General features: G+C 43.2%; 1 protein-coding gene across 1 annotated transcript in view; it reads left to right on the forward strand.

Annotated features, from left to right (window-relative positions):
- DMD (dystrophin) overlaps positions 1–25,539 on the forward strand; it is a 3,443,536-nt gene that overhangs the window by 1,057,881 nt on the left and 2,360,116 nt on the right.

The following is a 25,539-nucleotide window of genomic DNA, read 5'->3' on the forward strand; positions in this document are numbered from 1 at the left end:
ACAAAAAAAAAAAGCAGACTGATTACACTATTATTACCTTTTCTTTCAACTGAGCCATTGTTTTAATTTTTATTTTTTTACACAATCAACATGCCATTGTCTAAATGCAATATATGCAATTAGCATGGCCATGCAATCCTGTGGTGAAAGGAGTTCCTCCTTTCTAAAGCCTTCTGCCCCATTAGCTAGTAATTCTAATGGGAGGAGTTTTCTATGCTAACAAGCCTCCTCCATTCATTGTAATGCTGATGGGCCGGTGACGTCACCGACTGGGGGCGGGGCTTAGCCCAATGACGGCCGGACAAGTTACAGCCCCTCCAACCTCTCTGCATAATTATCTAGACTGCCAGTGACGTCACCGGGCTCCCTGAGCAGAGGAAGAGGAAGCTATGCTCGCCTGCCAGGGACTCGGTACGTCACTGAAGATAAGAAAAGACTCACTTCCGGCCATGAATTGAAAGCAGGAAAACAGGGCTTCAGCAATATGTTCTAAAGGTACCACATGCATGTTTGTAATGTTTATGTTATTAGATTACTAACAGACAAATGTCCCCAATCCCGGACAACCCCTTTAAACTAATAACACACAAAGAATTAAATGTTACCATGTTTTTATTGAACACACCATGTAAACATTCACAGTGTAGGTGGAAAAAGTATGTGAACCCTTGGATTTAATAACTGGTTGAACCTCCTTTGGCAGCAATAACTTCATCCAAACGTTTCATGTAGTTGCAGATCAGACGTGCACAACGGTCTTACCGTGGACTGGTGAACAGCAAGGCTTTTGGATATACTTTTATAACCCTTTCCAGCTTTATGCAAGTCAACAATTCTTAATCGTATGTCTTCTGAGAGCTCTTTTGTGCGAGGCATCATTCACATCAGGCAATGCTTCTTGTGAAAAGCAAACCCAGAACTGGTGTGTGTTTTTTTATAGGGCAGGGCAGCTGTAACCAACACCTCCAATCTCATCTCATTGATTGGACACCAGTTGGCAGACACCTCACTCCAATTAGCTCTTGGAGATGTCATCAGTCTAGGGGTTCACATACTTTTTCCACCTGCACTGTGAATGTTTACATGGTGTGTTCAATAAAAACATGGTAACATTTAATTCTTTGTGTGTTATTAGTTTAAGCAGACTGTGATTGTCTATTGTTGTGACTTAGATGAAGATCAGATCAAAGTTTATGACCAATTTGTGCAGAAATCCATATCATTCCAAAGGGTTCACATACTTTTTCTTGGAACTGTACATTCAAACAGGTGCTGCACCGTGAATGTTGAATGTACAATTTTGACATATTAACGTTAAGATTCAGTTTTTTTGCCCTTGTATTCTAGTCTTGGCAAGTCTGTTACATTGGTCCTTATCAGTGAAAAGTTTAAGGCTAGGGCTACACAATTACATTTGGTTGCTAAAGATTCATAGTATAATGATGGCATTACCACCACACAACCTTAATGTTTCTCATTGCAAAACAAAGTCCAGGGCTATGTTCTGATTGTCACGAAAATATAAGCAGATCTAATCAGGAAATTTTGAGGTTGTGTTGTGATTCTACAGTAATCCTCACATTTAAGGCATTTGTTTCTTGTTGATATCATGTGTGAGAGTTCTCTGCACAATCCTCATTCCTCACTCAATTTCACCAATATCTAAAGAGACTAGTCTTCCTTGATATCCATTTGTTTCGAACTACTGCCAGACCCTGAACTTATTTGAATTTTGGTTATCTTGGTTGCAAGGATGTTTTTATATTAGAGGATAGACTAAGGATACGGATATATTGTGACCTTGGGATTCCTTCTAGTAGTTCATAACATAGTAACATAGTAACATATACAAGTAGTATATAAGTAGTATATAAGGCCAAAAAAAGACATTTGTCCATCCAGTTCGGCCTGTTATCCTTTTAGGTACCAGACAATTTTCCCCACTTAAGGGGGGAAAAATTCCTTCCCGACTCCAATCAGGCAAATTAGAATAACTCCCTGGATTAACGACCCCTCTCTAGTAGCTATAACCTGTAATATTATTACACTCCAGAACCACTTTTAGAGTCTTCAATTCTAGGCTATATTCTAAGATATACAGTACCGACCAAAAGTTTGGACACACCTTCTCATTCAAAGAGTTTTCTTTATTTTCATGACTATGAAAATTGTAGATTCACACTGAAGGCATCAAAACTATGAATTAACACATGTGGAATTATATACATAACAAACAAGTGTGAAACAACTGAAAATATGTCATATTCTAGGTTCTTCAAAGTAGCCACCTTTTGCTTTGATTACTGCTTTGCACACTCCTGGCATTCTCTTGATGAGCTTCAAGAGGTAGTCCCCTGAAATGGTTTTCACTTCACAGGTGTGCCCTGTCAGGTTTGATAAGTGGGATTTCTTGCCTTATAAATGGGGTTGGGACCATCAGTTGCGTTGAGAAGTCAGGTGGATACACAGCTGATAGTCCTACTGAATAGACTGTTAGAATTTGTATTATGGCAAGAAAAAAACAGCTAAGTAAAGAAAAACGAGTGGCCATCATTACTTTAAGAAATGACGGTCAGTCAGTCAGCCGAAAAATTGGGAAAACTTTGAAAGTAAGGGCTATTTGACCATGAAGGAGAGTGATGGGGTGCTGCGCCAGATGATCTGGCCTCCACAGTCACCGGACCTGAACCCAATCGAGATGGTTTGTTGTGAGCTGGACCGCAGAGTGAAGGCAAAAGGGCCAACAAGTGCTAAGCATCTCTGGGAACTCCTTCAAGACTGTTGGAAGACCATTTCAGGGGACTACCTCTTGAAGCTCATCAAGAGAATGCCAAGAGTGTGCAAAGCAGTAATCAAAGCAAAAGGTGGCTACTTTGAAGAACCTAGAATATGACATATTTTCAGTTGTTTCACACTTGTTTGTTATGTATATAATTCCACATGTGTTAATTCATAGTTTTGATGCCTTCATAGTCATGAAAATAAAGAAAACTCTTTGAATGAGAAGGTGTGTCCAAACTTTTGGTCTGTACTGTATATTGGCCTCTCATTCCACTGTTACTGCTCAATGTGTTGTGCTGGTGGCAAGCGCCTAAGCAGAAATTCAGAAATCTAAGGAGCATGCTACCACTCTTGTAGTGAATAGATACAACCTTTCTCAGGAAAATACTGATCTACAATGTTCACATTTTATTAGAAAACTGAACCAGACATCCTCATCCATAAATAAAACAACATTTTGTTCATCTCTATTGTACTTTTCATGTTCATGGGGATCCTCTGTATTAATATGAGACAACTGTGTTTACTTGTATGTCTTTTGAAAGTGACAAAAAATGTACAAGGGAGGAAAAGATGAAAAGAAGTCTTACTATTGTAAAGTGCTAAAAGATGTAGGAGTTACAGAGATGCCATGTGTTCCTCAATGGTAAATAAAATTACTTCTATTCTTGACACATAGAGCATGGCTCTCAGAAAGTGGTGAATCGATTGATTTCTATACAGCTAATCTATATCAATATTTATTTTAATGGGTTACCAACTGTCCTGTTTCCTAGCATGTTGTTTTTTATTCCCAGGTAGCAGTTATCAGACATTGTAGGCATTGTATGTGAATGAATGGACACTCAAAGGAATGTCTTGTTTCTGTTATGACATGTCATTCACCAGCCTACAAACATCTAATATATAAAGCTGAGTTTATGTATGTGTGTGTATGTATATCCGCTAAATGAATCCACACCTTCACATTTATAATCACAAAATTTGGCACACAGGTACATCAGGTGTCTGGGAAGGTTTTAGACAGGGCTTCAGCTCTCTAGGACGTACCATTCCTGAGATATTCCCCAAAAAAATGCATTAGCCAATAGAAACCTGGTCACATGACCCTTATCAGCCAATAGAAGCTCGCAGGCACTTAGTCTCCACATACAACCCAGGGTCCATAACAACACAGCCATTTTTCTTCACTTGCCATAGTTCAGCTTTAAAGGAAATCTGTCACCAGGATATTCGCTATTGAAGTAAAGCCATGGCCTAATAGCACCTACTATCTTATTTCCAGATTTGCCTTTGTTCCAGCAATAGATGTTTTTTTATGCTCTGAAAACCCAGTTTATTTTGTATGCAAATGAGCCAGTAAGGTGCCCAGAGGGTTGTTATTCTTGCAAGAAGGAGCCCTGGCACGCCTCCTGCCACAATGTGTTCCCCCACCCCTCCTACATCACATACATTCACGCCATAATTCATGCCCCCGTTTTCCCTGCTTCCAGCATCAGGGCGGGCTTGGGCACTAGCAGGAGGCACGCCTGGACTCCTTCCAGCAAGAGTGACGTCCCTCTGGGCACCTTACTGGCTTATTTGCATATCAAATAAACTGGATTTTCAGAAGATAGAAAACATCTATTGCTAAAACAAAGGGACATCTAGAAATAAGGTACTAAGTGTTATTATGCTATGGCTTTACTTCAAAAGCGATTATCCTGGTAACAGATTTCCTTTAAAAGGGCAGGGCACTATGGATGACACTGTTAAGGGAGTGGAGTGCTGTGGAGGTCACAGTTAAGGGGGCAGGTAGGGTGGCCATTCAATCCACTCTCAAAAGGCAGCCGCACCCCTGCCCCGCTAAGACCGCGCACCCTCTCACTCCACATCCGACGGGGATTGAAAAAATTAAGGTAAAAATTAACTTCTGTCAGCTGCAGGGGTGGGAGGGAGAGTGACTTATTCCCTGAAGCTCACGCTTAGACAGCACAGTGCTGCTGTCTAAGAGTGAGCTGTTCAAAAGGACATCCCTGTGTCCATCCAGGCTCCAGATGTAAGACAGAGAGTCTGAAAGCCGGACTGTCCAGTCTAAAACCGGACCTCTGGCCACCCTAAGGGCAAGCTGCTGTGGAGGTCATAGTTAAGGGGACGGTCCGCTATGGAGGTCAGTGTTAAAGGGCAGATTGCTGTAGAGGCGACTGTTAAGGGGACGGGGTGTTGTGGAAATCACTGCTAAGGAGATGGGGTATTGTGGAGGCCACTAATAAAGGGGCGGCTGCTGTGGAGGTCCCTGTTAAAGGGGCGGGCTGCTATGGAGGTCACTGTTAAGGGGGCAGTATGCTGTGAAGGTCACAGTTAAAGGGTAGGGAGCTGTGGATGTTACTGTTAAAGCAGCAGGCCGCTGTGGATGCCACTGTTAAAGGGCCGGGGTACTATAGATGTCACTTTTATAATGGATACTGTTGATATCGTTTAACGACATACACAAACATTAAATGAAATAGATCAACTATACCCGTGCAAAGCCGGGTCATTCTACTAGTAGGTTTTAATACTGGAATGTTGTTCATTTTTGAGATTATATATGGGAAGGCCATACCAATGCCAATGAATTGTCATTAGAAATATACATTGACAAACTACAGTAGAATTAGTAAATCCTACAAACATAGGTAATAAGTGATATTCCCCAAATATGATCAAACATAATGATGTCCTCAATATGATATATTTATATAATTTCAAGAAATTAGCAAATTTATCAAAAATTCTATTCAGTCTGATCACCGAAATTTATTTGTGGTGAATCTCGTTAAAAAACGTCTATTTCCTGAATGCATAGAGCCTTTATAGTGGTGTAGAACACTGTTCCTTGCAGAAGCATGCATAGGGAGTCAGCTATGGTAATGAAAAAATACTGTGAATTATTATGACATGCAGATGACAGGCATGCTCTTAGAATCACTGCTTTCTTCACTTATATGGGCACATATGGGGCCAAAACTGACCAAATAACTCAAGTGTGAACTCAGCCTTACAGCGGCAGGTATAAAGAACCGTGCAGAGGCCCAAGATCTTACTACTAAAGAGCGCACTCCTTTTACACAGTTGTCAGCTGATTCCACATAGATTTCTACAGAACCTTTTCTATTAAAAGGTTATACAAGTAAAGCCCACTTACCGAGTTGAGAGGGTGCCAGCAGTAAGTTTGTGTTGATGTCACTGATTATTTTGCCCTTCCTCTGATCTGTCAGAACAATTACCCCAAAAAACGGATCCTGTCTGTTGAGCATCCATCTTCAGTCAGTCAGCATTTGGTCAGTAATCCATCTGTATTGCTGAAGCCAAAAAAAAAAAAAAACAGGAGTGGATCCAAAACAGAGATGACATATGAATGGAATCTTTGCATGTCTTCTGTGTTTTGTACCCACTCCTGCTTTTGGCTACGAAATCATAAGGGATTAGGGGATGAGGAGACCACAGAGTGGCCCAGTGACAGAGTGGAAAGCTGGCAGCAGCATGAGGAGACAACAGAGTGGTGAGGGGGCAGCAGCATGAGGAGACCACAGAGTGGCCCAGTGACATACTGATGAGCTGTCAGTAGCATGAGGAGACCACAGAGTGGACCAGTGACACAGTAGGGAGGTGAAAGCAGCATGAGGAGACCAAAGAGTAGCCCAGTGACAGAGTGGTGAGCTGGCAGAAGCATGAGGAGACCACACAGTGGTGAGGTGGCAGCAGCATGAGGAGACCACAGAGTGGCCCAGGGACAGAGTGTTGATGTGGCAGCAGTATGAGGAGACCACAGAGTGATGAGGTGACAGAGTGGTGAGGTGGCAGCAGCATGAGGAGACTACAGAATGGCCTAGTGACAGACTGTAGAGGTGGCAGCAGCATGAGGAAACCACAGAGTGGTGAGGTGGCAGCAGCATGAGGAAACCACAGAGTGGCCCAGTGACATAGTGGTAAGCTGGCAGCAGCATGAGGATACCACAGAGTGGTGAGGTGGCAGCAGCATAAGGAGACCATAGAGTGGTCCAGTGACATAGTGATGAGCTGGAAGCAGCATGTGGAGACCACAGAGTGGCCCAATGACATAGTGGTGAGCTGCCAGCAGCATGAGGAGACCACAGAGTGGCCCAGTGACAGAGTGTTGAGGTGGCAGCAGCATGAGGAGACCACACAATACACCTGTGACAGAGTGGTAAGCTGGCAGTAGCATGAGAAGACCACAGAGTGGTGAGGTAGCAGCAGCATGAGGAGACCACAGAGTGGCCCAGTGACATAGTGGTGAGCTAGCAGAAGCATCAGGAGACCACAGAGTGGTGAGGTGGCAGCAGCATGAGGAGACCGCAAAATGGCCCAGTGACATAGTGGTGAGCTGGCAGCAGCATGAGGAGACCACAGAGGGGCCCAGTGACATAGTTATGAGGTAGGGGGCAATACCAGTACCAGCTGAAGATGGTGGGTGGCAGTAGGAGCACCTGGCAGCAGGTGTGTGGCATCAGGTGGGTGGCAGCATCAGAATAGTAGCTGAGGCAGGTAGCCAGAAGAAACAGGTCTCTTTTGACAAGTGTGGCACCTTGGATGATCTAGTCTGATGTATCAGGTACTGGTGTGTGGAAATCCTGGCTGATCCACATCTGATTCAACTTCACAAAGGTCAGTTTCTCTACATTTTGGATGGACAGGCGAGTTCTCCTTGGGGTAACTATGACTCCCTCCGAACTAAACACCCGCTCTGATGCGACACTGCTGGCTGGACAGTAAAGCTTGTCCAGAACAAACTTGGCCAGTTGCGGCCACAAATCGAGTTTGGATGCCCAGTAGTCCAGGAGATCTTGTGTGATGTGGGGGGGGGGGGGGGCAGGGTATAGTCCAAGTATGCCACAAACTGCTGGTTCAGGTTCTGATCTATGTCTACCTGCTGCTGCTGGTGAGTAGTTTTTTCAGTAGGCGGGGGAAGAAAACTGCTTACCTGCCACTCTAGAGTTCAGTTGCTGCTGATGGAGCAGCATCCATGGCAGTGGAGCGTGAGCGCAGAGGGCCCCCCGGTCAAACCTGCGTACGGATGCAAGATGGTGCACATAGACAGCGGCCAACTGACTACATAGGATGTCTCGATAGTAGTTCATTTTGTCCTCCCTTTCAGCGGGTATAAAAAAAGGCCCCCACTTTAGTCCAGTAGTGAGGGTCTAACATGGTGGAGAGCTAGTAGTCCTCCCTCTGCGAAATGGTGACAATTCGGCTGTCACTACACAAGCAACTGAGCATGCATCGGGCTATTTGCGCAAGTGACTCGGAGGGACTACCTGTCTCCATCTCCACTGCACACTGCTATGGCGTGTCTGGGTCATCTGCCTCATCTTCCTTATTGCCCTGTAGCTCCTCCGGCTGCTCCTGTTCCTCCTCTCCTGTCACCTGTGTAGAAAAACTACCTATTTCTCTACGCATTGCTTGTGCTCGAATGTCCTCCTGTTCCTCCTGTAGTTCAGCCCCCACAGGGATCATGTGGCAGTGAGATATTGTCGCCACGTCTCCTGTCCCCTGGCCAACCAGATTTAGCAGCATCTGTTCCAGGACATGAATCAGTGGAATGACGTTGTTCATCCCGTAGTCCTGGCGACTGACATATAAAGTGGCCTCCTCAAAGGGCCCGAGCAAACGGCAGGTGTCACGCATGAGCTGCCACTGGCTAACATCTAAGTTACATAGAGGAGTACCTCCGTCCGCCTGTATCATCAAGAAATCGTTTATGGCCTTTCTCTGTTCATATAATCGGTCCAACATATGGAGGGTGGAATTCTAACGGGTGGAAATGTTGCATATCAGCCTATGTAGGGGGATGCCGTTCTGCATATGCAGCTCAAGGAAGGTGTGCTTTGCAGTGTATGAATGGTTGAAGTGCATGCAAAGTTTTCTGGCCATTTTCAGGATGTCTTACAGATGGGGTAAATACTTCAGGAACCGCTTTACAACTAGATTTCTCAGCGCCGACACCATGTTCTTCCCATTGTCGGTCAACTTGGTTCCAATTTTGAGTTGTCGCGGAGAAAGCCAGCATTCGATTTCTTGATGAAGGACACAGAGCAGTTCCTCCTCTGTGTGACTGTGTTTGCACAGGCAAACAAGGTGCAGAACATTGTGACACCACCGTGCCCTGCACATATGGTATGCTGGAGGAGCACTGCGATTGTCCTTGCAGTGGAGGCTGAAGACACTGTGGAGGATGAGGAGGCAGAGGCCGTTATTGTCTCAGGACCAACGGCGTGAGAACATGTAGGAGGAAGCTGCGTCACCTGATCAAGTTGCTGGTGTGGCTGGGCAGGAACCACATATATTGTCCTTGACCGTAGTTACAGCTCCACACATCGGTGCTGCCGTGCACTTTAGCAGACACCAACAGGCTCAAGGACTGGCCCACCTTCTGTTCTACATATGTCTGCAGGCTGGTACTGCCTTTTTCGCAAATAAATTATGGCTTGGGACTCTTCACCTCGGCTCGGCAAAAGCCATCGAAAGTCACTGTTAAAGAGGCAGGCGCTGTGGAGGTTACTGGTAAGGTTCAGGGCACTGTGGAGGTCATTGTAAAAGGGGTTGTCTGAGTTAATTTTTTTATTCTTTCTATGTTCCTAACTAGGCAAATATAACAACTTTACAATTAACTCACTTTATCTGCAGTGCATGGTTTATAAGATTTGACTGAGGGTCACATGACCTGTGATGTCAGCTTCTCTCCCTGCTCTGATAAAGTTTGTTGCTGGGCGAGATATTAAAAGCCGGATAATGTTGTTTTGTTCAGCAGCCTAGTTGCTGAACTGTTGGTAAATGGTAAAATCAGGGCTTTTTTGGAGTGGGGAATATGTGGTGGTGGGATTCACCACTCCCACTCCATTACAGAGACTCAGCCCGCTCAGCTGAGGAAAGAGTCCCTCATTAAAGGTGCATAAAAGTCTGAGGGAACCAGCAGTGTCTCTGCAAACAACCCAGCTGAGATACACCAGCAGTCTACAGGCTGGTAACAGAACCGAGTGTTACCATACCCTGGGAGAGTGAGGCAGGGGCCTCAGTCATTATACCGGCTGAGCCAGGTGAATGCGTTTTGCCGTTACTTCTGTTTAGCCGAACCAGGCAAATGTGTTTTTGGTTTGTTTATTTCTGTTATCTTGCTGAACCCTGTGGAGTTGAAATAAATCTCTACATTACTGCATTGGGACTGCTGCGTCTGTGTCACCTACCCCGCTTACGAACATTACTATATATATATATATATATATATATACACTCACCTAAAGAATTATTAGGAACACCATACTAATACGGTGTTGGACCCCTTTTTGCCTTCAGAACTGCCTTAATTCTACGTGGCATTGATTCAACAAGGTGCTGATAGCATTCTTTAGAAATGTTGGCCCATATTGATAGGATAGCATCTTGCAGTTGATGGAGATTTGAGGGATGCACATCCAGGGCACAAAGCTCCCGTTCCACCACATCCCAAAGATGCTCTATTGTGTTGAGATCTGGTGACTGTGGGGGCCATTTTAGTACAGCGAACTCATTGTCATGTTCAAGAAACCAATTTAAAATGATTCGAGCTTTGTGACATGGTGCATTATCCTGCTGGAAGTAGCCATCAGAGGATGGATACATGTTCTCATTCTGTTTATGCCAAATTCGGACTCTACCATTTGAATGTCTCAACAGAAATCGAGACTCATCAGACCAGGCAACATTTTTCCAGTCTTCAACAGTCCAATTTTGGTGAGCTCGTGCAAATTGTAGCCTCTTTTTCCTATTTGTAGTGGAGATGAGTGGTACCCGGTGGGGTTTACTGCTGTTGTAGCCCATCCGCATCAAGGTTGTGTGTGTTGTGGCTTCACAAATGCTTTGCTGCATACCTCGGTTGTAACGAGTGGTTATTTCAGTCAACGTTGCTCTTCTATCAGCTTGAATCAGTCGGCCCATTCTCCTCTGACCTCTAGCATCCACAAGGCATTTTTGCCCACAGGACTGCCGCCTACTGGATGTTTTTCCCTTTTCACACCATTCTTTTTAAACCCTAGAAATGGTTGTGCGTGAAAATCTCAGTAACTGAGCAGATTGTGAAATACTCAGACTGGCCCGTCTGGAACCAACAACCATGCCACACTCAAAATTGCTTAAATCACCTTTCTTTCCCATTCTGACATTCATTTTGGAGTTCAGGAGATTGTCTTGACCAGGACCACACCCCTAAATGCATTGAAGCAACTGCCATGTGATTGGTTGACTAGATAATTGTATTAATGAGAAATAGAACAGGTGTTCCTAATAATTCTTTAGGTGAGTGTATATGGTGGCCCACAAAAAGAAGCCTGCCTCCAGCGATAATATGGATGAATGTGCAAATTGATTTCTTTTTTAATTACCCACAAGTTACAAAAGATGCTGAAAGTGGTCCATGTTCACATCTCTGCATCTTTGGGCACATCAGATTATGTTGGCTGATAGTGCTTGCAGCAGTGATGCTGCGGATTGTGTTTGTGATGTTTTCCTTGAGTTCATCCAGGCGATGTGGATTGTTAGTGGACTCTTTCTGTTTTAAATTTCCCCACAGGTAAAAATTGCACATGGACAAGTCTGGTGAATGTGGTGGCCATTACACCTTGCTCACAGTTCGCTCCCCCGCAAACAGTTCAGAAACCCGTGCCAGTGAGTTCTGTGAGGTGTGGCATGTTGTCCCATCCTGTTGGAAAAGGCAGGAAATTTTTTCTTCTTCAGCGTCACTGTTGAAGAGCTGCAAGCAGTATCAGCCAACATAATCCAACGTGCCTAAAGATGCATCAATGTGAATGGGAACCGCTTTTGGCATCTTTTGTGCCTCGTGGGCAGTGATGGTCAGTTCACAGTGTTCGCCAGCGAACACATGCGGACTGTCATCTTGACTCACCCGTCCGGCGATGCACAGGTAAGCCCTTACCTGTGCCTGTGTCGGGAGCCGGTCTGAAATCAAATGCGGTCACCGGGAGCAGGCTGTTCCGAGAACAGCCGCCAGGGTCCTTCATCGGGCCTTCCACTTGCTCGTTCATCTACCATCACTGGAGGCGGGATACTTTTTCATTGGCTAATTTATATATATACAGTACAGACCAAAAGTTTGGACACACCTTCTCATTCAAAGAGTTTTCTTTATTTTCATGACTATGAAGGCATCAAAACTATGAATTAACACATGTGGAATTATATACATAACAAACAAGTGTGAAACAACTGAAAATATGTCATATTCTAGGTTCTTCAAAGTAGCCACCTTTTGCTTGGATTACTGCTTTGCACACTCTTGGCATTCTCTTGATGAGCTTCAAGAAGTAGTCCCCTGAAATGGTCTTCCAACAGTCTTGAAGGAGTTCCCAGAGATGCTTAGCACTTGTTGGCCCTTTTTGCCTTTACTCTGCGGTCCAGCTCACCCCAAACCATCTCGATTGGGTTCAGGTCCGGTGACTGTGAAGGCCAGGTTATCTGGCGTAGCACCCCATCACTCTCCTTCATGGTCAAATAGCCCTTACTTTCAAAGTTTTCCCAATTTTTCGGCTGACTGACTGGCCTTCATTTCTTAAAGTAATGATGACCACTTGTTTTTCTTTACTTAGCTGCTTTTTTCTTGCCATAATACAAATTCTAACAGTCTATTCAGTAGGACTATCAGCTGTGTATCCACCTGACTTCTCCTCAAAGCAACTGATGGTCCCAACGCCATTTATAAGGCAAGAAATCCAACTTATTAAACCTGACAGGGCACACCTGTGAAGTGAAAACCATTTCAGGGGACTACCTCTTGAAGCTCATCAAGAGAATGCCAAGAGTGTGCAAAGCAGTAATCAAAGCAAAAGGTGGCTACTTTGAAGAACCTAAAATATGACATATTTTCAGTTGTTTCACACTTGTTTGTTATGAATATAATTCCACATGTGTTAATTCATAGTTTTGATGCCTTCAGTGTGAATCTACAATTTTCATAGTCATGAAAATAAAGAAAACTCTTTGAATGAGAAGGTGTGTCCAAATTTTGGTCTGTACTGTATATATATATATATATATATATATATATATGTACCACACAACACAGTATCAATAATTTAACGATACATTAGAATCCTACAGTCAAAATTGTCCTGTAAGGTTGTAAATCACAATTATAATGCTAACTGTGGATACAGAAAACACACATTAAGTGAAACATCTGGGAGGAGGTTTATCAAGAGAGAACATAACACATCTTGCATTAGAAATTTAACCTGACAAACCTTGAAATAATTTCATTGTGACTTTGCATCTAGTCCCTTAGTACAATTTTTCTTCCATGAAAGCAAACAACCTGATAATATAGTTGATATAATTATAGTGGAACATCACGCAGCCGGTTAATAGTCTTGCTTGGTCTGTGACTATGAAAACAAAACAATGATGAATTGAAACCTGTTGTGACAATTAAAAAAAGCTATAATTGTTTCTTCTTACTTTATTTCTCAGATAATTACTGCCAGTGGGATGTTGTCTGATTTATATACTAATGTGCTAAATGGCAAAATAAAATGAATGTCACAACCGCCCTGCAAATACTTTTATTCCTGACTTATTTGTAAAGATTTCAACAGTCTCACATAAGGGTTAATGCTGTTGCCTTGTAGAAGCCCATAGAAGTCCAGTCTATATTCACCATTATATTCCGATATTTTTTACTTGTTGGCATATTCAACCTATTCTGCCTACATAACATTAGATCAAACCCATGAAGCTACTATGGGGCCATGACAAGAGGAGACTACAGTAGTTGTATGTCTATTTTCCTACCCTATGGGTTACATATGTTAACCTGTATAAGGGTCTCCATCTATACAACTGCAAGAACATAACCACAGTGCACCCTTCTAATAAGAACAATTAAGAATGCATTTTCAAGTGATCACCATCCCAAAACCTTATGCAGCAAATGCATTCCAACAGTTTACTCCTGTTCTAGCTGGGAATACCATATGCATTCTGTAGAATAAGCTTAAAAAATTTAATCAAGCCTGTTTTTTTATAAAGTCACTAGCTGAAGGACCTGTCTTTGCTCGGGTATATTTAATCTTTTTCATTTAATGTTTGTGTGTGTTGTTAAAAGATATCAACACTATCCACTATAACAGTGACATCTACAGCACCTCGCCCCCAAAACCGTGACCTCCACAGTCCCCCACCCCTTAAAGGGTTTCTACCACTTCATTTTCACATAATTAGCTTTCAGACACTAGCGATCCGCTAGTGTCTGCTCTCCCAAACAATCCTAATATAACTGTTTATTGTCCTGCCGTTTCGCTAAAAATCTAACTTATATAGATTTGCTAATGAACCTCTAGGTGCTATGGGGGCGTCATTAGCACCTAGAGGCTCGGTCTACCTTCACAAACTGCCGCCGCCCAGCGCATCCCTCCAGCCCGCCCATCTTCTCCGGAATGCGATCAAGTGGACGAATTCTCGCGCATGCGCCGTGCGCGTCTGTATTCGGCGCATGTGCAGTGAATGTCTGACCGCTTCCATGGACAGATATCTCCACTGCGCCTGTTCCTCGGAGCACTATGACGTCATCGGCGCAGGCGCAGTGGAGATGTCTGAGCAGGGAAGCGGTCAGACATTCACTGCTCATGCGCCGAATACAGACGCGCACGTCGCATGCGCGAGAATTCGTCCGCTTGATCGCATTCCGGAGGAGATGGGCGGGCTGGAGGTACGCGCTGGGCGGCGGCAGTTTGTGAAGGTAGACCGAGCCTCTAGGTGCTAATGACGCCCCCATAGCACCTAGAGGCTCATTAGCATATCTATATAAGTTCGATTTTTAGCGAAACGGCAGGACAATAAACAGTTATATTAGGATTGTTTGGGAGAGCAGACACTAGCGGATCGCTAGCGTCTGAAAGCTAATTATGTGAAAATGAAGTGGTAGAAACCCTTTAACACTGACCCCCCCACACAGCACCCCGTCCCTTAAAATTGGACCTCCACAGCAGCCCACCCCCTTAACTTTGACCTTTACAGCAGCGTTCCCCTTTAACAGTGATTTTCACAGCATACCACCCCCTTGACAGTGACCTCCACAGGGGCCCACCCCCTTAACAGTGGCCTTTACTGAATCGGGGATGTGTCCTTTTGAACAGCTCACTCTAAGACAGCAGCACTGTGCTGTCTGAGTGTGATCTGCAGGGAGAAAGTCACCATCCCTCCCAACTCTGCAACTTACAGAAGTTGATTTTTACCTTCATTTTTTAAATCCCTGTCGGCTAAGGAGTGGAGGGGGCATGGCCTAACCAGATATGGGCGTGGCTTAGCGGGACCTAGAAGTTGATTTTTAACTTCATTTTTTTCAATCTCAGTCGACTGAGGAGTGGGAGGGGTCGTGGCCTAACTGGATCGGGGGCGTGTCCTTTTGAACAGCTCACTCTAAGGGTCCATTCACATGTCCGTATTATACGGAACAGGTGCGGACCCATTCCTTCTCTATGAGGCCGGAAAAGATGCGGACAGCACACAGTGTGCTGTCCGCATCCGGATTTCCGGAGCGCGGCCCCGATCTTCCGGTCTGCAGCTCCGTAAAAAAATAGAGCATGTCCTATTCTTGTTCGCAATTGCGGACAAGAATAGGCATTTCTATGGGGGTGCCGGCCGGGTGTATTGCGGATCCGCAATGCACTATGGACGCTTGAATGGAGCCTAAGTGTGGTGGAGCCTAAATGAGTGTGAGCTGCAGGGAGAAAGTCACCCTCTCTCCCACCTCTGCAGCTGACAGAAGTTGATTTTTACCTTAATTTTTTCAATCCCCACCATCTCAGGAGTGGGAGGGTCAGGGGCCTGGCTTAGCGGGGCCTGAAGGCGGGGTTTTAAGTCTTTTGAGGGTGGACACCTTGTGGCAGGGGGCGTGTCTGGGCTCCTTCCTGCAAGAGTGATGCCCCTGCAAGAGTGATAAAAACATCTATTGCTGGAACAAAGGCAAATCTTGAAATAAGGTACTAAGTGCTATTAGGCCATGGCTTTACTTCAATAGCGATTATCCTGGTGACAGATTTCCTTTAAAACTCATCTGCAGCAATGAAAATAAATGGCTGGGTTGTTATGGAAACCTGAAGTAAAACTGTATGTGGAGGCTGAAGGACCTGAGAGCTTCTATTGGCTGATGCATTTTTTGGGAATATCTCAGGAACCGTACATCCTAGAGAGCTGACACCTGCTCTAAAACCTCCCCGGACACCTGATGTACCTGTGTGCCAAATTTTGTGATTGTAAATGTGGCGGTGCGGATTCCTTTAGCGGACATACATACACACACACACACACTCAGCTTTATATATTAGATTGCATTAAGATCTTAAAAGTCAGTAGTGAAATATGAGAATGTAAGGTATGTTTTGTAGCAGTTTTTGGGCTGACTACCAAGGGATATTGACCATTTTTATAATATACATTAATTACTGAAATTATACATTTCTATTAGAAAAATAGCTCTAAAGCAACGCTTTCTGTCTTCTGTTTACTTAACCCCTTAGTGACAACCCACATTCCTTTTTACAGGGATCACTAAGGGGCCTTAGGCTGGGTCGCTGCTCCTGCTCTAATAACCCAGACTGGCAGGACTGTCGATCCGGGCTATTTAACGCTTTATGGTGCCTGGCGCGAGTAAAGCGGCATGTAAGCCCATATGTTCGGTATCGATGCATCGTTAATGACCTACACTACGTAAATAGCATGTAAATGAGCCCTTACGATGAATGCTATAAAAAAAAAAATATTTGATCATTTATTCTTAGTTGTCACTGAAAAAACTTAATAACAAGCATTCAAAAAGAGTGATTTACCCCAAAATAATACCAAAGAAAACTAAAAGTCATCCTGCAAAAATCAAACCCTCACACAACTCCATTGAAAGAAAAAGTAAAAAGTTATGGCTCTTGGAAAACAGTGATTCAAAATGATTTTTTTTTCCTTTAAAAAAAGGGGTTTTATTACACAAAAGTAGAAAAACATGAAAAATTATATGTATTTGGTATTGCTATAATCGTACTGACCCCTTAAGGCGGTGGTCATTAGGTAAGTGTTGGGCCTACCGCGACTTATGCGTTGACAGCAACACTATTGTCAGCAGCTGACACGTTAAAAAACTCCCACACTGCGGAGCCATGTGCCGGCGTCCTGGGAGTGCCAGATATGACCGTGCATGGTGGATGGCACGCTCCACATACATTAGCAGTCTGCTTTTTGCCTCCTGTGCACTGCGAGTTCTGCCTACTTCTCCTCCCTATCTGCTGCTCCGTCTCTCCCTCCGAACTCCCCTCCTCTTCTTCTCTTGTGGGCACCCATGTGACGTCCATTGACACGTCATCATCGTCACCTTCACCACCACTGACATTAGAGATCTTGGAGTAGGCAGCAACAGCGGGGACCACCCTCCTTAGGCTGATCTGGGTACTGTCGTCAGACTACTGGATGGTGGCCGTTGCTACCTCCTCTTTCTCATCCGATCCCAAGAATGACTGCACATAGGTAAGGTCTTGAAATGGATGTCAAAATAATTCCTCTGACTTCATTGGAGGGACTATGGTGGTTTCTTTGGGGGTGCACATAGCAGAGAGTGAGGAGAGTGATGATACATAGGATGAGGAGGGTGCAGAAGCAGAATGCTGAGTGAGCCACTCAAACAACTCTGGTGCGTCCTTTCACATAATCGCACGCACCTTCTCCAACTTCACACTTAGGCTCTGACCTGGTGCACCTGCCCGACCCCTACTACCCCTGCAGAATGGCCTGCCTCTTCCTCTGCCTTTCATTTTCAAAATGACACTGTGACAAAGTCCCTATAGAAGAGCAGTATTTGTGTAAGCAGGTATATAGAACCCCTTCATGAGTATTTGCTGAAAGCAGATATATTAAACCCCTTAATCAGTTTTATTTGCAATTAGTTGTTCCAATAGCATTGTTCCCTCTGTACAGCTGCGGTATCAGCAGAACCGCACACAAAAGCTGCACAATACAAATGCACTATATAGAAATTATATTATAGGTATATAACACCCCTGCCTCAATCAGTTTTTTGGGGGGGCAACTGGTATATCACACCAGTAGCAATTAGTTGTTCCAATAGCATTGGTCCCTCTGTATAGCTGCGATATCTGAGCAGAACCGCACACAAATGCTGCACAATACAAATGCACTATATAGGAAGTATATTATAGGTATATTACACCCCTGCCTCGATCAGTTTTTTTGGGTGTCAACTGGTATATCAGACCAGTTGCAATTAGTTGTTCTAATAGCGTTTGTTCCTCTGTATAGTTGCGGTATCTCAGCAGAACCGCACACAAATGCTGCACAATTTGGGAAAAAATTGATTCAATCCAAATTTATTTGCGGCAAATTTAGTTAAAAAACTGATATTTCCTGGATGCAGAGAGCCTTTCTAGTGGTGATCGAACACTGTGCCTTGCAGTAACACATAGGGTGTGTGCTGTGGTAGTGAAATAATACAGCGAGTTTGTATGACATGCAGATGACAGGCATTGCTCTTAGAATCACTGCACACTTCACTTATTTGGGCAGTCATGGGGCCAAAACTGACCAAATAACTGAAGTATGAACTCAGCCTTACAGGTCGATGTTGGTGCCAAGAAGAAGCAAACTCCTTTTACACCGTATTCAGCTGATTCAACATAGATGTCTACAGAACCTGTTCTATTAAAAGCTTATACAAGTAGAGCCCCCCGAGAGAGTGGAGAGGGTGTCAGCAGTAAGTTTGTGTTGCCGTCACTGATTATTTTGCACTTCCTCTGATCCGTCAGAACAATAACCCCCAAAAAATGGATGCTGTCTGTTGAGCATCCAACTTCACTCGGTCAGCATTTGGTCAATAATCCATCAGTATTGCTAATGCCCAAAAAAAAATAGGAGTGGATCCAAAACAGAGATGACCAAGTCAACCATTCAAGAACCGCTGGGTTGCTGGTCAAGACACGACCGCTAGATGATATCGGGAGCTCAGGCCTCTCACTGCGACTCCTGCTGCCACGCCCCCTTATTCTGCTGCGACCTGTGCCTGCGCCAGAAACATTTAGGCCTCTGCCACTCCCCTGTGCAGGGCCTGGCACTTCTCTGTCTGACATTCTGTTAGATCAGATAAATGAATAAAAAGGAAATTAAAACACCCCAAAAAAGTCTGTCATTTTCTCACTTAACCAAACAACAGCTAATAAGCCCTTTTTTTTTTGCCAAAAAGGGCTATAATTTTTTCACTTCACCACATAATGGCAAATACTTTTTTGTGCCACTAATTTACAACAGATAACTGCACCGCTGAGCAGCAAATATATTTTTTCCTTTTCCACTAATACACACCACAAAAGGCTGTAGAACAGATAGCTGCACCGCTGAGCGGCAAATATTTTTATTATTTTTTCTACTAATACACGCCACTAAAGGCTTTAGAACAGATAACTGCACCGCTGATCAGCAAATATATATTTTTCTTTTTCTACTAATACACGCCACAAAAGGCTTTAGAACAGATAACTGCACCGCTGAACGGCAAATATATTTTTTTCTTTTTCTACTAATACACGCCACAAAAGGCTTTAGAACAGGTAATTGCACCGCTGATTGGCAAATATATTTCACTTTTGCCACTAATACATGACAAAGAGTGCTGTAATTTTAGCATAACAGTATACAGTATATCATATGCATTATGCACTAAGATTTTGTTTCTAGCTCTGCAATCTGACACATCAATTCTCCCCTTGATAGTTAAAGTATAGGTAGGTTATGAAACTACTGTAGTTAAATAACAAAAAAATCATACAGGAAATGTTCATACATACATATATAGAAAATATAAGAATTGGAAATGAAACAGGACATATGCAGTAGGATATGAAAGATGTCCTAGTTGCCCTGCATGCACAGTGAGTTCTGTTGATATCAATCTGTCAGCCACTGGATAATTTGGCAGGTTTATATATTCTCTCTTACTGGTTTGAAGGGTACTGATCCCAGATGAACAAGGCATGTCAGATGGGCTCTTGGTTGATTGAGCAGGATGTGGCAGTTTAGCATTAGTCCTTTTCTGTACCGCAGCTTAAGGAGGCAGAATGATTTTGTGTCTAAGCTCTCTTTATGCAGTTTGGCATCTTTACTGAGAAACTAGCAAACTATCTATAAGTCTCCATGGCATAGAAAATAGATAATAGAGGCAAGGCTGATTCATACCTTGCTTATTTTTCTTTACATTTGTAAAAATGGGGACAATTAATTAACATTAATATTTGTTGGTTTCATTAACTTACTAGTATAAATGAGTTTTAAAGGTTCATTGATACATAAAGTATTAATCACGTGAGTGATCAGCAAGCAAGTGACAGCTCAATTCCTGTATAGATTGGTGTCTGACTATGACTGAAACCATGAAGTAACAAAAAGAGACACTTTTAAGCTTGAATCTTATAGGTCCTACAAAATCTATGCAAACTCTATAGCAGGCCTGCACAATTACCTTGTGACATTTATAGAACTGGTGTCTTCTTTGTGGAAAAAGAGCCATTGAATCCTCTCAAGCATCAGGGCCGGGTACAACTGCTGCCTCAGCACCCTCTATAGCTATGCCTCTAGTTTTAAGATCAAAGAAGACGGGTTCCAAAGCTTGAACATCCAATAATATCATTCTTTTATTGTGGCATATTAAAGTTATGATATTGTGCAACAAGATAAACTAAAACTTTACACCATCGGTGTGTCATGCCGTCAGCAGGGGGATATTTATTAAAACTGGTGAAAAGGAAAACTAGCTTAGTTGTCCATAGCAACCATTCAGATTCAAGCTTTCATCTTTCAGAACACCAGTTCATTTTACAGGGTATATAATCAAAAAATGAAACTTAACAGAATGTTAAAGGGATTTTCCAGCACAATAACAATTGCAGTTAGTATTGAGCGAAGCAAAGCATTTGAAGTGGAATTCAGTCTGAAGTTTAGGAAAACTTTGATTTGCAATGAATCCGAATTGTCTTGCGCTTTGTGGTAATGAATCATGTTTTCCTAAAATGGTGGTATTACAAAGTGAAACTAAGTGTAGAGGGGACAAGCCCGGGAACGCAATATCACCCATAATGCTATGCAGTCAGTCTATCTGCACATAGCCATCCCCTTTGATGTCACAGCCCTATAAAAACCTCATCCCGCTCAGTCTTCTCTATTGTCCTGTGAGATGAGCATAGGGAGAGATGTGGCAATTGCTCATGCGTTAGGGAGAGTGTTGCTGAAAATGATTAATAGAAGAATATTGGAGAAGGAGGATGCAGGGAAAGTGCAAAGAGACATGCTGCGTAAGTTTTATTTATGCATTCCTCCATTTACTTATTCCTACATCAGCCGTAAATGCAATTCAATACCAATAATATGGAAGCCTCTATTATTCCAGTGCCAGTGTTCCAACCAATACTATCCAGTCTGCTCCCTTTAGAAGGGGGCAGGTGTTAATGATGGCCATCTTCATCTTTTGTTGGTTTTACTTCTTCCAAATAATCCTTCATGGACTCTATGTCCTAGAAAAGTCAGCAAGATGTATAGAGAGAAGAAGATGGATGTTCCTGATGACATATTCTCATCGATATTAGATGATGTGGAAAAGCAGATGGCAGATAAAGGGCTTCCACCTAATGGACAGGAGAGCACTGGTGTTTACTGTCAAATAACTGTCACGGTGGGGAGTGGAGGAAACCCCCCACTGTTCATTGTAAAAGGGATAGGGATAGCAGCTAGACCAGGCTACCAAGAAAAGGGAGCTGGTCACCTCCTATAGCATCCCTAAATCTGTCCCTATTCTCCTAACTGTATGAGCCGACCCTTAAGGTAGGAGGGCCCTTACACTGGAAACCTCAGAACCCTGAAATCCCTGAATATCCCTGAGGTTAGGAGACAGGGACAAGAGACAACCAGGTTCATCCAAGACACGGATGAACCAGAGTCTCCACAGGCCTAGCTGCAAGGAAAAGTGTGCGACTGAATACAGCAACAGAGTCGGCAGGTAAGAACACCAGAAACACACTTACCTGCTGCAGCCACCACGACTGGAACCCGTGCAAAAGTACAGGTGCCCACACACCAAATAGGACATCGTACAAACAACAACACACACAGGTATCCAGCATACCTGATACTGCCTGGGCCCCATACTGCAAGGTGCATGGCAGCCCCAGGCAGCACTGCATCCAGACTTATGGTTCACCCCTCCGGGAAACCAGCCCCCTTCTGGAGGTGTCAACATACCGGGTGACGTATAGCATGCATGCAGTGACCAACACGAACAACAGCCCAGACATGTAACAACCAAAAAAACGCTTCGCACACCCAGAACATAAACCCACACCACACATACAACAAGTGAGGGTAAAGGTACATGGACGGTACATAAGGGAGGACAATTTATGTTCCATAAGGTGGCCCTCAAGGACTGGGCAGAAACACCCAGGCAAGGAGCAAAGCTCCAACACCAAGCAAGACTGTAGTATAACTTCACCGAGACAGCAAGCCACAGGTATATAGCAAGCCCACGGCCACACCCAGGAACCACTTTAATCCCCACTAGCATGAAGACTAACCCCTTGCTCACCAAACAGCAGGGAGGCAAACCTTATAGGGGAAGTGCACATGCAAACTGCCAACAACACGTCTGCAAGGCAACAGCGTCATGGTCAAACACCAATATGACCGTGACAATAACCTACAGGAAATTGCAGGCCAGAACAGCATTAATTAATTTGCTAATTGTACCACCACCTAACCAGCCAAATCCCATACTAGCAACAACCCCTGTTTAAAGGTGCCATGCAGTCATTAATCATGAAGAAGCACTATACAGTGTGGTCTTCGTTATTAAATGAAATTTGCTGCATGGTTCGGGCTAATTTGCTGCATGGTTCTTCACTGCAGCGTGGCCACAACCCGTCTCTCCATGAGGTCGTACCCTAAGGCAAAGTGGACTGGGTATACCTGATTTATAGCGATTTGTGACAAATTAATTTGTAACAAATTGAATTTCTCGTGGAACTTTGGAGAAGCTACCAAATCTAATTTTTTAAAACTTTGCTCATTTCTAGTTGCAGTGTGCTCACGGGGGCTTAAAACATAAAAAAAAAAAAACAGATACTTTATTGTTGTTGCTGGTTTGATACTGCTCTACCTTTCCTATTTTTCACTTACTGACCCAGCTCAATATTTTGGAAATGCCAGGAAAGAACCACTCAGCAGTTACTAGCTGATTAACCCTAAGGCCAGTGATTGGCTGAGCAGGCTTTTCCTGGCATTTCTGGAGTGTCAAGCTGAGGCAGGCAGTGCAGAGCAGCAGGGAATGGAGCAATATTGGAGTAGTGGAGGATTGGTGAAGATGAGTTTCCATTCTTTCATGTTTTTAAGCCCCTCTGAGCCCGCTGACACCAATTTACATTGCACTGGAAATCCATTTAACCTTGCCCTTTTCAAATCTTTCAATAATATTACAAGAAGTTACCAAGGGTAACAGTGGGCATTCAGATAGAAATATGTGTAGGAATAAACTTTTGTGTTTGGTATTCTTATTATGGTGATACAGGAACCAATGTTTGTACATATACTGTATTGTATAACGAGAGGTTTAGCAAAATATTACCTAGTAAAATTGCACAATGTTTGCCATTTGGCAGAAATTTATACCAGAAATTAATTTATGTTATTAATATTGATGTTTGCAATGCAATCGTTACCTTTTTTAGCATAGTGTATGCACCTACCTGTGCTAACGTTTACCGCTATGTAACTGTTCTCTGGATGTTGTTATCTGTAGTTGTCTAACAGTCAAACATAGGAAAGGGAGGAGGAGGATAGGGGCAGTTTTAATTGTCTTATGAGACAAAAGAAGGAAATGAAGGGAGAAATAGCTAGGATATTTTATGACGTTTGTGTTTTTTTTATGTTTAGCACCCCTCTATAGTCTCTTACAATTAACTCTGTCTAGAAAGTATATCTTCTTAAAATGTGCTAAATGAAAACATATCATGGGGTACATTTACTGGCACTTGATGCGCCTAAGTTACGTAGAGGCACCGGCCTCTAAATAACTTAGGCGCTGGCCGTGCAATCTGCTTAAATCTATGCCGGCAACCTTCCAGGCATAGTTTTAATTCATCTTCTACACCAAAAACAGGCATAGAAAATTATAAATGAATTGGACCCGCCCAAGCTACTTCAGAAAAGTGGTGTGAGTGTGGAAAAGTCGCAGATTTGGCTACAAATTCCCAATCTGTGACTTTGCTTCATAAATGACCCCCTATATCTCTATCTGATACTTATTATTGGAAGACTGGGAACACTAACACTATAACAGAGGATAGTTATTTGCATACTTCTAGATAGAAATATCAAAATCAGATTAGCCATTTAACAAGAGAGAACACTGTCAAAATTTTTGCTTTGATGGGATCAATTACAGTTTTTGCACTCTACTACTTCTTTATGCGCGTAATCACACCACTGCGCAAGATTTTGTGCTGTGTCTTCAATCAAAATGGCTGTGGCGGCCTCTTTGTGGTCAAATGGATAAGGTATTTATGTTTTCCAGATTAGCCCCTGAGAGCCCTCAATGTTAATCTCAGACACAGCGATCATCAATGCATGCGGCAACTGAGGGGTTCAATGATGGGGGGCAGATCGCCGTTCCTCATCATTTGACCCCTAGAAAGAAATGTGTTTTTTGACATAATTCGTCATGAAGCGAATTTCTTTGTGAAATTCGGCGAAGCAGCAGAATCAAATTTTGATCATCTCTATTTACTTTATGTAACATAACATAAACTGGGCATAGTATATAAAAAATTATTAATAGATGGAATCTGGAGTTATTTGCATGAGTAACATATCTGACATTGCCACCAGCAGAGCCGAGATTCACCAGGATAGCCTTGGTGGTGATCCTTGGATCCTTCTTCACCTCTCTATCTATCCTCCTGGCCAGCACAGGTGTCACTTTTGGCTTCCGACCACGTCCTCTGAGATTTTCCACAGTGTGGAACATCTTGTATTTTTTGCTCAAATGTAAAAAAAAGCTGAGAAATGTTTTTTTCCCACAATAATGCCTCTTGTACATCGTCTTATTCTCTTTTGGGAGACACCTATGTCATTTCCCGTCAAAGAATTACTTGCTGGTTGAATAAAAGTAACTTTAAGTCAAAATTTGCCTGGGGTATGAATAATTATGGGCAGCACTGTATCTGTACTACATATCCTGTTCTACAATCTAATGTACATCATGTACTCCTACTATTTACTGTATTTGCGTCTGTCAGGGTAGCTCCTTTTTATTTTTGCAGCAGATTTACTAAACCCTTCTATTATTTATACAGTCTAAAAACGCATCAACTTTATCACAATGGATAATGCTAGATGATAAATGCATTGGTTGCATAATTTTGCACGAAAAGTTTGTGCTGAGGCATCTTAAAGGGGTTCTCCCATGAAGACAACTTATCCCCTCTCCTGATAAGTGTCTGATTGGTGAGGTGTCTGACTGCTCGGGCCTCAGCCAATCACAAGAACATAGACCACTGTAGTAGAAATGTTTATATACTTCTGGCAGCCCCATTGAGCTGAATGGGGCAACATCATGCATGTGTTACCACCCATTCAAACAGGAGACAACAAGCCCCAGAAGTCAGACCCCAGCAGATCAGACAATTATCCTCTATC

This window comes from Bufo bufo, chromosome 3, assembly GCF_905171765.1.
Source record: "Bufo bufo chromosome 3, aBufBuf1.1, whole genome shotgun sequence".
Taxonomy (NCBI): Eukaryota; Metazoa; Chordata; class Amphibia; order Anura; family Bufonidae; genus Bufo; species Bufo bufo.